The 16,087-nt window shown below is 38.3% G+C and overlaps 1 protein-coding gene across 3 annotated transcripts in view; it reads left to right on the top strand.

Moving 5' to 3' along the window:
• The window catches only part of tbc1d22a (TBC1 domain family, member 22a), a 137,325-nt gene that overhangs the window by 10,691 nt on the left and 110,547 nt on the right, over positions 1-16,087 (top strand). The gene's annotated exons all lie outside the window — the stretch shown is intronic.

Raw genomic sequence — 16,087 nt, 5'->3', positions numbered from 1 at the left:
AAAACACCACGGCCAAAAACCTCGTCCTTCTCCTTCTCAATCTCGTCCTTAAAACAAGTAAGTTGTTCATGTTCTGGCTCCGGTACGAGAGAAGCTTTAAAATCTCCAGGTGCTCAATGCTCGCATCCATGTTTGGACAACTTTCGTAAACACAGAGCACGCTCGCTGCGGTTGACGTCATCGTGTCCTCCATTGCGCATGCGGGACACTTTCGGGCCGTTTTACGTTCACACAGCTGATTACATACAAGTCGCATTTAATTCGAAATGTGAACGACCTCGCAAAAACATCGGATTTCACAAAAAAATAGGAATTGAGCGTTAAGCCCTGCAGTCTGAACGTAGCCTAAGAGCCGCTTCGATCGTGACCGACCCATAACTCCTAGCTAGTAAATAAACTACCGCTATTAGCCTTTAGCCGTAAAAACGTGCGCGCCGCGGTTTTTAATTATATGCATAAATGTTGATCATTCACATGTCTATTCACAGCTCATTTACATATCAATGCTGGTCCAGTAGCAAATATACGGCCAATATAGTCACTTTACAATAGGCCAATAGAAAACAGCCTGTTTATGTGCGGGAGCTACAACAGCTAATCGCTAATAACAAATGGCCAAAACTAGCTTCAAAGTCGATGTATTTCCAACACTCACCGCTCACACAGGCTCCTCCTCACATCACAAGTCTGAACTAATAAAAGTCCTTTTAATCCAGACTCAAACCGATTGTCCGTAAAAAGAATATAATCTCAGTGTTGCGCACCGCTGCGGGTGTAAACAATAGCACGTGAGTGAAGTGACGTGACTCTGGGGGGGTGTTCAGGGACAATACAGACACAGACACAGACAAATTACACCGCAGATAAATACTGATGCGGAGCCACATATTAGGACATTTATCTGTCTGTAAATTGGATTAAATGAACATAATGTAGAGTCTAAGCTTTATAACTAGGTATAACATGCCCACGTGAAATATCGGCCCATATCAACAAGCATATCGGCCGATAGCCGATATGTCTCCAGGTGATCATATCGGCCAATAATAGCGGCCAGCCGATATATCGGTTGGGCTCTAATGAACACCACGAAGTTGCTTATTTGTATTGAATAAATAACAGTGAACTGAACCAGAAATATTATTCTCAAGCAAATCTCTTAAAGCTGTTCTATATTTCACATTAAATCTTAGAGCATAAGTGATACTTGATCTCTAACACTGTTGAAGTGTTTAGAAATACATTTGCTGACTGCAGAGTTCAGACAAGGATTTGAGATGAAATACAGTGGCTTGTGTAGCAGTTAGAGGCTCTGAGAGTCTGACATCACATCAGAGTTATTGACATTATGACTATTAATGTCTAAAGTGGACAACATTGGCCGGGATGTGCTTCACCTTTTGCCAGTTTACCCCTGTTACTTAAAATTCATTCAGACCACTACAACCAAATTACACACTGAAATACAGATGCACTCTCCATAATTTGGCTCTTGTAAGTCTCAAATTTGGCTCCCAGTTACATATTTAGATAAAATGATGTTGTTATTCACTTAAACTGTCAAGGGTTATAGTAATGTCCCTGATCTATTCACTTTGAAACATTTTATTGGTGAAATTAGTGAGTTTTAACCATGACACACATTCTAATTACTCGCACCGGTCTTAATTGACCTCAAATAACCAGCTAGGTGTTTTGCTAAAAAACTATTATTAGACATGCTTTATTGGCAGTTTCCCCTTTTATCATTTCTTTTTCACTTTATTACTTGCTTTTCAGAGTTGTGTTTACTTGCTCTTACTTTGTCATCTTTTTGGGTTATTAATAAATAGAGAAGAAAATCATCCAATAGGTATATTTCTAGGTATATATCTAGTATATTTTTTTATGTGCAGACTAAAAAAAAAACATGCTGTATTTTATGAGTCAAGACAGAGTCGTAATTACATCTAAATGACACATGAAATTAAGGATGTTTTGATTAGAACCCAAAAAATCGACTCACAACTTTAATAATATCTAATAATTATTGCCAAATTGATTTATTCTATTGCCTTGAACATAAAAACTTTTCAGTTTATTTTTATGCAGGGCTAAATCTGAATTTGGGTGAACAACTTGACAGTTTAGAAATGGATTGTCTTGAATCTGACCTTTGCCAGTGAACTGTGCAGATATAATAAAAAGCCTTAAACAAACTAGAAACTTAAGAAACTCTGTGACGTCTCTCATATCACATCAGCAGACATGGCCGATTGGGTTGGACTTTGAGAAGCCCTTGTCACCGCTTCACTGCCACATGCAGATTACTTTGAAGAGGTAGAGGCAGACGTAGCACTGGCTGAGATCCTAAAATGTAAATGTAGGATTTCATTAAGTTTGAATTGCCTTAGTCAGCAGCGTGCTCCACCTCTGTGTGTGATCTCCTTGAAAAGTTTGGAACACAAACTGGTTATGGGCAGATGAGTGTATCCTTTACATCAGCTCTCTGTCTCAGACGTCGGGCCCCATTACAGCCCTGCCAGGCATCAACAGCCTCCTGTCTAAATTTAGTTTGGTCTCCGCGCCTCCATTAGGACGAGCCACGCTGCCGGCTGCTGGCAGAATGAACGATGAACTTCATTCACGGGACATAATTAAGTGAAGGATAAGGCAAGGGGGGCAGAGGGTGATCAGGACCAAGAGAAGGATCGGGGCGGATCAGATCAGATGAAACTTTAATGATCCCCACGGGCAAAAATGGGTCAGCGTTGCAGCGAAGAATGGGTTATAGACGAGCACACAAAAGTATCCAGACAGACTGAGGGACTTTAAACCTAATGTTACAAAATACTTGTGGGAAATAGTAAATAATATCAGTGCTTGCCTCCAGTAATAAGACTCAGACAGTGTCTTTAGATGTTGTTGTTTGGGGCGAGAAAGCATCATTTTTGTTCCCATTTAGTCCCATTAGTTCTCACCGGGTTCTCATGAGGGCTTTAAGTATGTAGCCTCAAAGTCATTTAGACAATTCCATGACACAGAAGAGGGTAAATAACTCCATTTTATTCAAGGCCAGAGTACAACATGACAACATGAAAACTCTTGATGGTGCTTTTCGCAATAACTTTTGATGGGCCTAACTAAATATAGAGTTTGTTTAGCAAAGTATGGAATGACCACATACATTAGATTGACAGATATGTGTACAGTATTACTTTTGTTAATGTTACAAAACTCAAACCCTAAGTCTCTGACGGGTAAACTTTCAAGAAATGGTGTATAGCAATAACAGCATTTCTATAATGACCCAGAGTTGAGAGCTTTTGTAACAGTACATGGTATATCCGGGGTTTTGCCTTGCATGTACAGTTTGATTCTGCACATTTTCTTATGTGTAATATTTTCACAATTACCATAGTAAATACTATAAAAATGTAAAGGCAAACATAAAATAAAATCCACATAATTAATGGAGTCCATCTGATAGTTTGTCAATGTAGTCAGTGGCCTCTTGGGTAAAAGCTTTGTGACCGTGTGCCCTTGAGTTCACTGGAGGGGGTCCGCACTCATCCATCCACTGCCGTTTCTCACATGAATAACATCATTAATAGCAGTCATAGCCTCAAATCTCTCTTCTTTTTGGGGGCCGGGCGGGCTGATGACAAGTGAGAGCTGCCAGTCTGTGCTGTTAGCAGGTGGGCTCGTCTGTCTATCGCAGTGTGTGTCTGGTGTTAGCAGAATCGATAGACCTGCTCCACTGCTGACTGCAGCCTCACTAACCCCATCCTGAGGTGGTGCACTGGCCACACAGCAGTGTAAAGTTTAGCACAATGGTATTTTTAAACTAAACAAGCCAGTAGACTTAAAAACCTTCTTATAATGGCACAGCAAAGGGAAGCTATATTAGTCAATAGCATTTTTTCTCCTGCCCCCAAAACAAATCTCATTTTTCACATTTTTAAAAGTGCTGATTTTATGATGTGAGGAATTGTTAAATGATGTAATATGCATTGTAAATGAACAATTTTAATACTAAGGAATAGACTCTATACTGAATATGGATACCACTATGATAAAAATAAAAGAATTGTATTTTCATCATTAAATAATAGTGCTTTCTTTTATATTACCATGTGGTCTGTATAAACGTCCAGGTATATGCAGTCTTATAGTTTTGATATAGTGTAAGAGCATTTCTGTCCTGTTGATGTGATTTTAGTATCAATACTTTTCAAATGAATATCTAGTTTTGATGTTACTTTTAGAAGTGATTAATATCTGATTGTCAGTACTTTTGACAACTCTATTTACTATTACCTGTACCTTACTAGGCCTACTCAATTTAAGTTGCATTATTCTGTTCACACTATTAAGCCAATTAAAACCTTGTACTAAAGGCCCCACATCCATACTCACAGTTTGAACACAATACTGACTGTTCATAGTACTTATCATCTCCATTACAGTGTGTGATTTGTAGCCCGTTGGTTGTCTTTAGCTGTGGTTGTCCTGTGATGCGTGTGATGGGGGGTGACAGCAGCCTGTTTAACATGGGAGGTCATAGAGGAGGTTATAACCTGGGCCAGGTGATGGATGTCAGCCTCCGCTCTGCTAATTATTGCTCATGTCCTGAGGCGAGGCAGAGTGAACATGCACACACAGAGCACTGTACAGCTCTACCATTTACACATTTTCAATTTAGCAAGCTAATATTTACACAAAAATTGCTTTGAAAACTGATTTCTGTATTTCTTATTTTAACTATTTATTATCCTATTTTTTGGCCAGTACATTAATTGTACACTGTGTAACTTTTCTGGTAAGCCAACTGCTTGTCTGGAGATGTTGCTTTGTATAGAATGCCCCACTATGGCATTAAATGTATCCATCCTCCATTTATTCAGTAACCTTATTGACTTAAAAACTCACATTTATTATTGTGAATGTTGGAATGGTGGCTCGATTCTTCACAGATCTGACATCTAACTTGGTCCTCCATAGAGATAAATAAGTGTAATGCCATAGAATGGAACATTCCAGGTAATGTTTTCATGGAGAAAAGCTGGTGCTGCCATCTACCAGAGAAGATACACAGTGAACCTTTAAATGTACTGCTTTAAAAATCTATGGCCCATATCTACTAATTTGTTTGCATGAATAAGCAAAAATTACTATAATTGAAATTTATATTTTTTTATTATGCATTTTTGTCAAATGATTTAGGTATTTCCCCTATGCATTTTTTCCTTTTAATGCACTTTAAGCTCTGACATTTGACACCATTTATATAAAGTCATTATTTCAGAAATACTGCTGTTGCTATGGCAATGATCCTTTCTCTTTTTTTTCTGCCAATTTCTGCTCTTTCACTTCCTCTTTTCATCAGCTCATATGTTTGTTGCACTTGGCAGTTTTCCTTTTGCTCTTTTTTGGGGTCATTGTACGGTCTCCCACGCACAGACCTACATTCCACCTGCCTCTGCCAACAGACAACATATGTGAAGACACACCACTAATCAGGGAGAAAACGTGTTGTACATATGCATTTGTAAACATGGATGGAGCCTTTCTTTTTCTAGTTGCCAGTCCATGTGTTTCTCTGTTGGGGGTGCTGTAACACTGCGTCTCCTCAGCTCGTATCACTTTGAATGCAGCATTTCTTATTAGGCAGGACTCCCATGCACTCTGCAGGCAATTCACAGTTCTTTAAACACGAGTGACAACATATGATAGGCATTAACTATCCACCAAAGGCCTGTTAATGGCAAAGTTAATAGCTGCTATAAAAAGTGTGAAGTGGCACAAGAGTATTTCAATTTAACTAGGTCCTATTTCTCCTTCAGACAGACATGTCAGGCTTGACAGTTGCATTGTTGTATATCTAAAGATTAGCACAAGCTGCTTTGCAAAATTGTCAGTCAGCATTTTACATTTATATTAAAATTTCAAATATGGTTTTATTTCTGTGCAAAGGCATGCACAACGAGAGCTTTTTTGGGAATAAATCTGCTTTTTTAGTTTTTATGGATTACGCCCTTTATTACTCCCTTTTACTAGAGCAGCTTCAGTTTGGGTTTGATATTTTTGAGAGCTTTTGCCTGTGCCACACCTCTCTAATCTGTTCATTGGCTTTTTCATAATTTATTGCCCTTGTTAGTCATATTGTGCAAGGTTTTCTTTAGTGAACATGGGTAAAATAGGGCTTGGATCTCTGACTAGTTTCCTCAGCTCATATGCTGTATAATGTGCAACAACTTCAAGCTACAAACTCTATGAAACTTTTGGAATCCATTTTGGAACCCCTCGCCTTGTCTATGGCCCTTGCTATAATTAATTTTGACCTTGTCCATTTCATCTACTCCCAGTTTTGTCAGCTTCATGATAGTTAAGAAAAGTAATACTAGGGTAGACTTTGGATTCTTTAGCCTTGCTTTTGAAAAACTAATAATTACCTGTTTTTGCTACCTCTTAGCAGTGATGATATTATAAATTGGGCACTATTACTATTTTTAATGAATCAAAATTTTTAAAAAGAAGCACTTGGCTAAAAGCCACACCACAGCTGGGCCTTGTAACCGATGGGTCTCAGAAAGTGTTCCCAGTCAAAAGTACATGCAGGACACATACACTGCCTCTGAGCATCTCCCCCGGCAAAACACCTGATTTAATAAGGTTGGTACAGCCACCACCTGTCTCCTGCGTCAGAATCTCTTATTGTCTGGCTCACTTTATTCATATGTTACACTGTGTAAGCTACTTCCCAAAATTTAAAATTTTTGGTTTAAAAGGAAACACATTGGCCATTGAAATACTCATCTTATTTGTATGTGAGGAAGAGACTGCCTGTGCCAATGGCTATGCTTTTATTTTAATCTCCCCATTATTGACTTTTAACTCTTTTAGTTGTTTAAGGATTAGTGCAAGGGTGCCTGTAGAAGTTAGGCCTGATAAGGTAAGTTTATTCATGGAGGAGTTGCAATAAAAAGAAAAAAAAAAGGTGATTTCATCATCTCCTTATGCTTGTTGTGTGTCAAATGTTTTTATACAGGGAGGGTCCAGCTACAGGTTAATTGCACTTTCAAAAATAGTGACGTTGATCAGGGATGCAAATTTTAAAGGGCGCAACTGGCAAATTACGAAGACTGCACTTTTGAGTACCATCATTTTCTCCAAAAAAGCTAAATCTCTCTCTCTCTCTCTCTCTCTCTCTCTATATATATATATATATATATATATATATATATATATATATATATATATATATATATATATATATATATATATATTATATATATATATATATATATATATATATATATATATATATATATTATAGTTCAGAACAAAATATATAATTTCTTTTACCTGAGATAAGTAATAGTTTGGTGCTTCAGTTGTTGATTCTGGAAAAATCCTTTTCTCAGTCCTTTATGATGTTTCTTGCCCTATTGTTTTGTTAACCACTATGTTTGTAGTTTGTCATGAATGGACTGTGGGTCTCTCTGATTGGTTAAATTGCCTGTCAGTCATGCTCTGTGAAATGGCAGAGACCGGATATGACTCCAAATCCACTCGTTTTTGTATTTGTCAAAGCTTGTGGTTCTGGCTGGCTAGGTAACGTGGTCAGTTCATGTTTCAGTCTTTTTGCAATTCTCCTGGACATGTTTAAAATGTGAAACAAAATACTATTATTAAAACATACATTGAAAATCTAATTATAATCACAGTGCATCTCAGAAAAATCACTTTTGGGTATTTTTCCCAAATCGTTCAGCACTAGTGTTGATTCTCCCATCTCTCATGGACTTACCCAATCTGCAAACTCAACTCTTTTACTTTATTTCGCTACTTACCATCATTGGGGGATACGTTAATCCTCTTCAGATTACGTAGATACAAGGTGAGCCTGAGGGATTGAAACACAGCATCCCTGTTGTATATGCTATGCACAAAGCGTTGCACTGATTCTCACACCTGTATGCCCATCTCTGTGTCCTGTCCTCACCATCTGGGCCATCCATCAGGCCTCTGGAGCAGGTATCATCCAGGGGGGAGGATCTCTTTACAAGAGTCCCATTAGTTTATGAGCCGTCTGCTCCCTGGCGCCATCACTGTGTCCTTTAGATGTGTTCAGAAACTCTCCATTCAAGGTTTATAGGACAAGAGCTTAACTTTTTAATACACAACATGATGAAGGTGCTTGTCTCCCTGCCATTGTTTATTTGACCTCCTAAAGTAAATGGGACTCATTATACTGATGTAAAACTCAGTGAAAGTTAAATCTTGGGGTTTTGACCTTATGCTCAACTAAAGTGACCACCTACCCTCTGTTTCTGGAAGTAAATTTCTCATTCATTTTTCCTAGAGATTTTGCGAAGAATAATATAAATACTATTAAAAGTCTGAATGTTTAAAAAACCAAATAATTTATTAAAAAGGTTCACCCAGTCTTGCATTTTAAACATGCTTTTTGAGCGTGTTATGGATGTTGGCCACCACATATCTGATTAATCTTCATCATGCCCTTTTAAATTCATAATATTTGCAAAAGCCTATGAGAAAAACGTACTGCTGAATTGGAGTAGTTCACATGACAAACAACTATAACCATCATCTCCTCCTGTTGGAAGTAATGTATGTTGCAATAAATTAGCAGTAGAAAAGTTTAAATATCCTGTCTCTATGACAGGGATATCTGATGCACCTAACCTATATTTTTAATGTGTTAAGTTTAAGTTGTTTTCAAGTGTAGGGTCAATCTTGCATCACTTGAGGATGTGATTAATGAGAAGGTTGCAAAGGGTATTATCAACCCTAATCCTTTTCTTTATACAGGAGATACCATTACCTGTTGTGAGCTTGGAAGCTGAAACCATAGTAACACTTGACCTCCTTTTACAGTGCGTTCTGCACACCTTTTGCTGTTTAATTTGGCTGTATGGTACTTCTAAATAGTCCTGCACAATTTGGAGAAAAAGGCAATATATGTTTAAAAAGTAATTGCAGCCATTGGTTTGATTTGATAATTGTCCCTACTTAATTTGTTATGTGGATTAAATAGCGATATATTGTGCAGCTCTACGTCTAATAATATATCAGCTCATTGAACCATGTATAAATATACAACCAAAAATGTCCAAAACTTGTCTGGTATAGAAACCCTCCATACAGATTTTTGTATGCTTAAAACCAGCTGCCTCTGCTCCGACCTGTACTGTTCAGGTGAAATCCTGGTGTTCCACAGTTTTGCAGAATAACTGGCTTTGGCGGCTCTTGTATTTGACCCGAGGCAGTACCTGGTGCACCGATGAGCCCCTGTAGTCCCTGTATTTTGGCAGGTGTGTGGTTGCTGGTGGTGTTTTGCCCCACTGGTCGCGCTCCGAGTGAATGATACCTGAATAGTGCATGGCCTCGGTTCGCCAACTGTCTCCCTGCTGCCTCCCATCAGCTCTCAGCTCAGGCAGCACTGACGGACAGCTCTTCCTCTGCTCTTCTCTCTGGCCTTCACAGCGAGCTGCACACACAGCTTTCTGACTGATGGACAGGTGGGCCAGTGCAGGCCCACAGTACATACTACAAACACGGTCATACATATGCACTCGCCTTTATTCCTGAATTTTTACTGTCCACCAGTGCCCCGGGCTACATCTCTTGGTGCAGAGCCTTTCAGCCCAAAAGAATACAAGTCTGGAGATACAGTTTATGTTGTTTATAAGCTACTTTGCAGCTTTTTAGCAAGTGTCTTCCTGGGTGTTCTTAAATGTTGTTGCTTTGTATGTATATTATTTATGACTTATTTGTATTCTTTTATTTTAAAAAATTACACTGTTTTTGGTGTCATTGCAAAAAAAAAAAAAAAAAAAAAACCTTATACGATTAAATAAAAGTAAAATAACACATCCTTTTGGACATGATTTTTTTTCCTTATTTGAAATGGTAAAATTCATCAGTAAAAAAAATTATAAAAACACATTCTTTTATGAGTGTACATTGAAAAGGTTTTATTAGGCTTTTGCCAATAATGCAGAAAGTTTTATAGACACTTCTCTGACCCACATTGAAATCTCATTGAGTTTTGTAAGAATCTGGGTCACTGGGGTGAGTAAGACACTGTCCTCTTTTTAAACAAATAAGGTGTTTTTTTTGTTTTGTTTTTTTAATAAACTATAACAACCTCCCATCTGTTTCACTGGTATCACCATTCTCTCAACACGGCCCTGTGCTCTGAGCCCCACACTGTCCACTTCTGTTCACTTTTGTTCACTTTTGTCCCTCAAGCAGAATACATTGACTAAACTGATCCTTTTAAAATCCTGTCCATTTTGTTGTGCCCTTTTTGAATGTTGTAAGCATCTTTGAGCATTCATTACCTCAGAGGGTCGGAACAGCTGTTGTGGGTGTTTGAATCAGAGTGCATGGTGTCCTAATCACCCCCTGTGGTCCCCTAGCTTAACTTCAGCCAAGACAAAGTGCACTTGAGTATGTTCATGCATAATGTAGTACAGTGGGCCTAAACACCAGAGGGAGTCTACAGAGGCAGTTGTCCTTGAGTTGCCAGTGTTACAGGTGTGGGTTTTTAATGCCAGTGAGGAACATCACTTCCTCCAGGGTTAAGCTGGTCTCTGTAGAACAGTCCCAAAAGTGCTGTGCCTGCCTGCATGATAAACACCACACACTCCTTATCCCAAAGAAACGATGAAATCATTACATTTTATAGCTCCCGCTTGGTATAGAGTGCGTAGCTTTGGGTGATACTTAACATCCTTCCCTGGACACACTATTGTCTTGCAATAATTGGCATTGGTTTTGAACAAACAAGAATGTTCGTCCTTAATTAAAGACAAGATCTAGTCATAGATTTGTTTTAAGGCTTTGCTTGCTATCCACAGTCACTGCATTTAATGTTATTACCTAGCTTGAGGTCCTCAAAGTAACAGTAATATAGTGGTGAGCAGAATGATTTGAGATTTATGTCCTAGTCAAATAGTTTAAAAGATTGCATTGCTGCAGTTGATTAAAGATATACATTGCACATCAGCTAAGTCATTAATTTCATGAACAAAACAGACTTTTAATCCATCTCATTTATTTCTCCAAAGCCTGAATTCTGCTCCAAACTATAAGAGATTAAAATGCCTTATGGTGATTATTGACCATTTCAAACTATTGCATCTTGATTCATTAAAAAAAATGAAACGTTTACTCCTAATATGTAATGATTCTCAGAAAAGCCAATTTAGCCCCACATACACATAATGTAAAACAAGTCCACAAGTCCTTCAGTTAGTGCACCTTACTTTGGAAGTCATTTGAGTAATTCCACATGGTTGCTTTGTGCTTCTCTAAGCGTTATACAACTTTATGATTTCAGGGGAACAAACGTACTTATTTATTTGAAGACATTTCTTTTCAAAATGGTGTTTTATCATGACCCTTAAGTAATTCAAATATAGAGTGTTGTAGTAGTTGGGAAGTTTTAAGTGCTTCCAGTAAAATTTACTATAGACCCTCTCCCCCCAAACTAGGCCGGTACAGTGCATTAGTGCTCTGACAGTCGTGCTGAGTGTCTATAAGTCATACGGACTCACTTTAGGCGCTCTGTGATTTGGATTCTGCTGTGGTCCTACTTTGTGGCTGTGTTAGCTCTTTCTGCTCATAATGAATGGGCCTTTTGGGCATCTTCTTGTCCTGCTAGCCTTATGGTGCCAAGTAAATATTTGCCCCATGCCCTCACTTGTGGTAATTAGAGAACTGGAAATTGTGTCTGTAAATTATGCAGTCCTAGGATTTATTCATTCAATTACAGTGATCCTTATTGATATTGTGTCTATGGTAATATTAAACTAAGAGCACATCCTGCTCATCAACTACAACTACTTGACTCAATTGGTCTTATTAAAGGTGCACTATGTAACCTCTCTGGTGGAGAGTACAAATCTGCACATATCCATGGAGAGGTTATTGTTTGCCCACAGTAGGGCATTGAACTGGTCTATCTCCAACAGCTCTGTGGAGCAGTGACCTTGCTTACATGTAAAGAATGCATATTTTTCAAGGTAATTTTGGGCAATAAAAACAAACAATTGAATACTACCGAATAATGTAATGCCAAAATCAAATTGAACCTCCGAAGGCAAAGCAATAACGTCTCCATGGAGATAAGTGAGAGTGGAGTTTTCACCAGAAAAGTTACATAGTGTACATTCAAAGAATGTATATGAAATATTTTGGTGATCAAAAATTTGAAATGAATCTAGTGACCATAAGCAGATGCAGCATTTTTACATGTTGCAGCAGCATTGGGATGTAAAGACTATTATCTAACTTGTCCCCTCCATTACCCCTCCTCCCTTTACCCCCTATGGTGAGATTAATGCCAGGTGGGACAAGTATAACATAGTTTAATTAAGCCAGAGCCCACAAGATTCATGGACTCATTTCTTTGCCTGACAGTGCAAATGAAGGTTCAAAGGGTGCAAGGCAAGAGCCACCCTTGACTAGCCATAATGAATGAAGCCAGAGATAACGATTTCACCCTTAAAGATAGGGATTTAGTTGAAAAAGATTTGCACAGCGCCCTGACTGCCCTTCTCCACGTGCGTAATGAGAAGACGACTTCAGTACAGATTTAATAGGGCTTTAACACCTGATATGAACAAGAACATTTACACACACCGACGGCTGAGATGAAAAGATGTGTTTCTTTAGACAGGTTATTACAGTCTGTGTTTGTGTATGTTGTAGAAATTGTGTATGAATTATATTATATTAAAAACATACTATTTTTATTTTTTCAAAACAGATGCCTTTACTAAAGATTGAACAGCACTATGCTACAGCTTACAGTATTGGTCAATACTAAGCAATTAAATGCTTTTCTGATTGCATATTGGTGGTCACGTAAACATGCTCTCTTTAATCTGGGATCGCTACATATGTGCACAGTCTTATTTGAAAATTTAATTAAATGTGAAATCCTACGAACAAATATACTGAATATTGACATTTCCAATCTTGTTGATAGGGTAATTGCTGATGGTGATTTTGTATCTTGCAGAGGTTGCAGAACCATCACACCCTTAATTAGACAGCCACTGGTATCCAAATGGCCATCCTTTCAAACACCATTGCAATAATATGTCTGTAGTCCTGTGCAGTCAAGGGAGTTGTAGAGAGCTGTACATATAGGAGAGAGACCCGGCAGCCTCTTTGCAGACATATGTATCACACTGACGGCCCAACTCCTCAGGACAGCACTTATCTACAGAAAAATCAGCCAAGCTTTCGGAACCAGGATGTCCACGTTTTTGACAGGGGTGACAGGTGGTTTGAGAGGGGTGTAAATGAGGCCATCTATATTGAAATGGGGGGAAAAAAAATCTGGTGTATGTTTTTAAGCATCCTCTGTGTGCCTCATCTATTGCTGTCAAAGAGACTACTCCACAACATTTTGTGATAGTAGCTGGACAACCTCTGAAACGGTTTAGGACCTGAATTATATATTGATGTCAATTGTGTTTTAGTCTAAACTCGAATTTCTGGAAATATTGCAGAATGCATTGTCATGCAATGGTATATCCAATAATGATTCAGTCTTCTGATATATACCCTATTATACTTTTATGGCGATAGGTTGTGTTCACGTTCTAGAATTTGATAATGCCATAATTTCAGATAGAGGGCAGGGGCCTGTATGTGGTCGATTCAGTTTGTTAAAAATAAATATCTAAATGTATTATTCACAGTTCTTGAAGTGAGTGGCTCCCCAGAATTGCCATGTTAACCTTTTGTTTTTAAGTCCTTTCAACTGACTACTATTTTGTCTTTGGGTTGAATAATGACACCAGTCTCTGAAGATTTTTATTTATTTATTTTTTTTAATTTGAGACAGAAAACATTGGACTTTGTGACAGCATTTATTTCATGTGGATATGTCCAGTGAGTACAGAGATCTTAAAAAAACAGGGCAACAAATCTGCAATCTGATTTGCTTAACACCAAATTTCTCCACATAATTATTATAGGGATTGTAGTAGGGCCCAACTGATATGGATTTTGTTGTGGCCGATATGATACCGATAAAATGGGAGTTGGAGCTGCCGATAGCCGATATAAACGCCGATATATTTAGTGATGCGTCATATTTACAGACAGTAGGTTGGCCTAATGGCATTTTTGCAGCACATTCTAGCTGCCAGTGATGGGTATTCCTGTTCTTTTTAGAGAACCGTCTCTTTAGGCTCGGCTCACTAAAAGCAGCTGGCTGAAGGAAAAAAAGTGAGAGAAAGAGAAAACACGACTCCCAAGAAGGAGCAGGCTCCCATCGTTCGCTTCAAAGAGCCGGCTCTAAGAGCCGTTTTTTTCGGGACCGGCCCATCACTACTAGCTAGTAAAAAAAGTAATCTACCGCTATTAGCCTTTAGCAGTACATGCGTGCGCACCGCAGTAATTATATGCACAAATGTCTTAATTCACATGTCTATTCACAGCTCATTTACATATCAGTGCTGGTCCAGTAACAAATATACGGCCAATATAGTCACTTTACAGTAGGCCAAAAGAAAACAGTCTGTTTATGTGTGGGAGCTACAGCAGCTAATCGCTAACCAATGAGAAAAATAAATAAAACTAGCTTCAAAGTTGACATATTTTTAACACTCACCGCTCACACAGGCTCCTCCTCACATTACAAGTCTGCACTAATAAAAGTCCTTTTAATCCTGACTCAAACCGATTGTACATAAAAAGAGTATAATCTCAATGTTTGGATCTGTGGCTGCAGGTGTAAACAAACGCACGTGAGTGACGTGACTCTGGGGGTGTGTTCAGGGACAGTACGGACACACACACAGACAAATGACTCCACAGAAAAATACTGATTCGGAGCCACATATTAGGACATTTATCTGTTTGTAAATTGGATTAAATGAACATAATGTAGAGAGTCTAATCTTTATAATGAGGTATATCATGCCCATGTGAAATATCGACCCATATCAGCAAACTTGTCGGCTGATAGCCGATATGTTTCCAGGTGCCCATGTCAGCCGATAATATCGGCCAACTGATATATCGGTCAGGCTCTAGATTGTAGTATGTTGCGATGTCATTTGAGCGTATACGGTTTCTGAGCGCTAAGAAAGTGCAGATCTGAGCTTATATTCCTGTTTTGTGAGGTTTTGTTCTCACTGTTGTAACATTGTTTTCCCTTTCCTCCAGAGAAAGATTAATCTGCTCCCTCACTACCCCCAAATACACCAGCCTGTGAAGCTTTGTGAGCAGTGCTTTCTTCTTCAGTTGTACTTTACAGTGCAGGAGACATTGGGAGAAAACCCTTCAAAAGATTTATTTTGTTCCTTACTATGATTCGGGTCTTGTAGAGATTTTTTTTTAATCTGTGTTTTTAAATGCTCTTGCACAGGTAGCCTAGAGGTAATCGAAACTTCCTCTACTTCAGTGCTTTGGCCCTCTAAAAACCAACAGAACCATGCCGAGCACTAGATCACTGTATTGAATTTCTATATAATTAGAGTCACTAGGGACAAGGCGAAAGGAAATTTTAAGTGGAAGATGCACAAGAGCTGGTCCAAATAAATAGCCACTCCCTTCGGTTGAACAGGCCTTAATGTGTTTCACTCAATTTAGCCAAAGGATGGAGCTTCTTGCTGTTAAGCTGATTGCCCTTTCCTTTTTTGCTATCACTCTCCATTGTTTTAGCCTTGAAGAACATTTGACCAGCCATAGTCAATACTGTTATGTTAAAGATGATTTCCACTTTTATCCAGGGATGTCACAATATCAATGTTACAGTGAATCTGACAGGAAACATGATTTATTTTGGGGCAGCTATTTTGGTGATATTGTCATGTTGAAATTCAGTGCCTTATTTACAATTCTGTCACCGTGATTAAAACAATAGTCAAATCATTAATTTTCTGTCATTGCTATTGTCTAATACATTACCATTCTTCAAGTATGTGACCAACTAAATCGTACATTTTCATTTTGTGATTGTAATTCTTTATGTCATAAGCTGTGTATGCTGATGGATACAAACATTAAAACATTAAAAACTATATACAAATCCATTTTATGTACAACTGGA

This window comes from Boleophthalmus pectinirostris, unplaced genomic scaffold, assembly GCF_026225935.1.
Source record: "Boleophthalmus pectinirostris isolate CB_2022bp ecotype Guang Dong unplaced genomic scaffold, ASM2622593v1 HiC_scaffold_18, whole genome shotgun sequence".
Lineage (NCBI taxonomy): Eukaryota > Metazoa > Chordata > Actinopteri > Gobiiformes > Gobiidae > Boleophthalmus > Boleophthalmus pectinirostris.
Note: the sequence above shows the minus strand (reverse complement) of the source record. Positions and strands in the feature narration are given on the sequence as shown.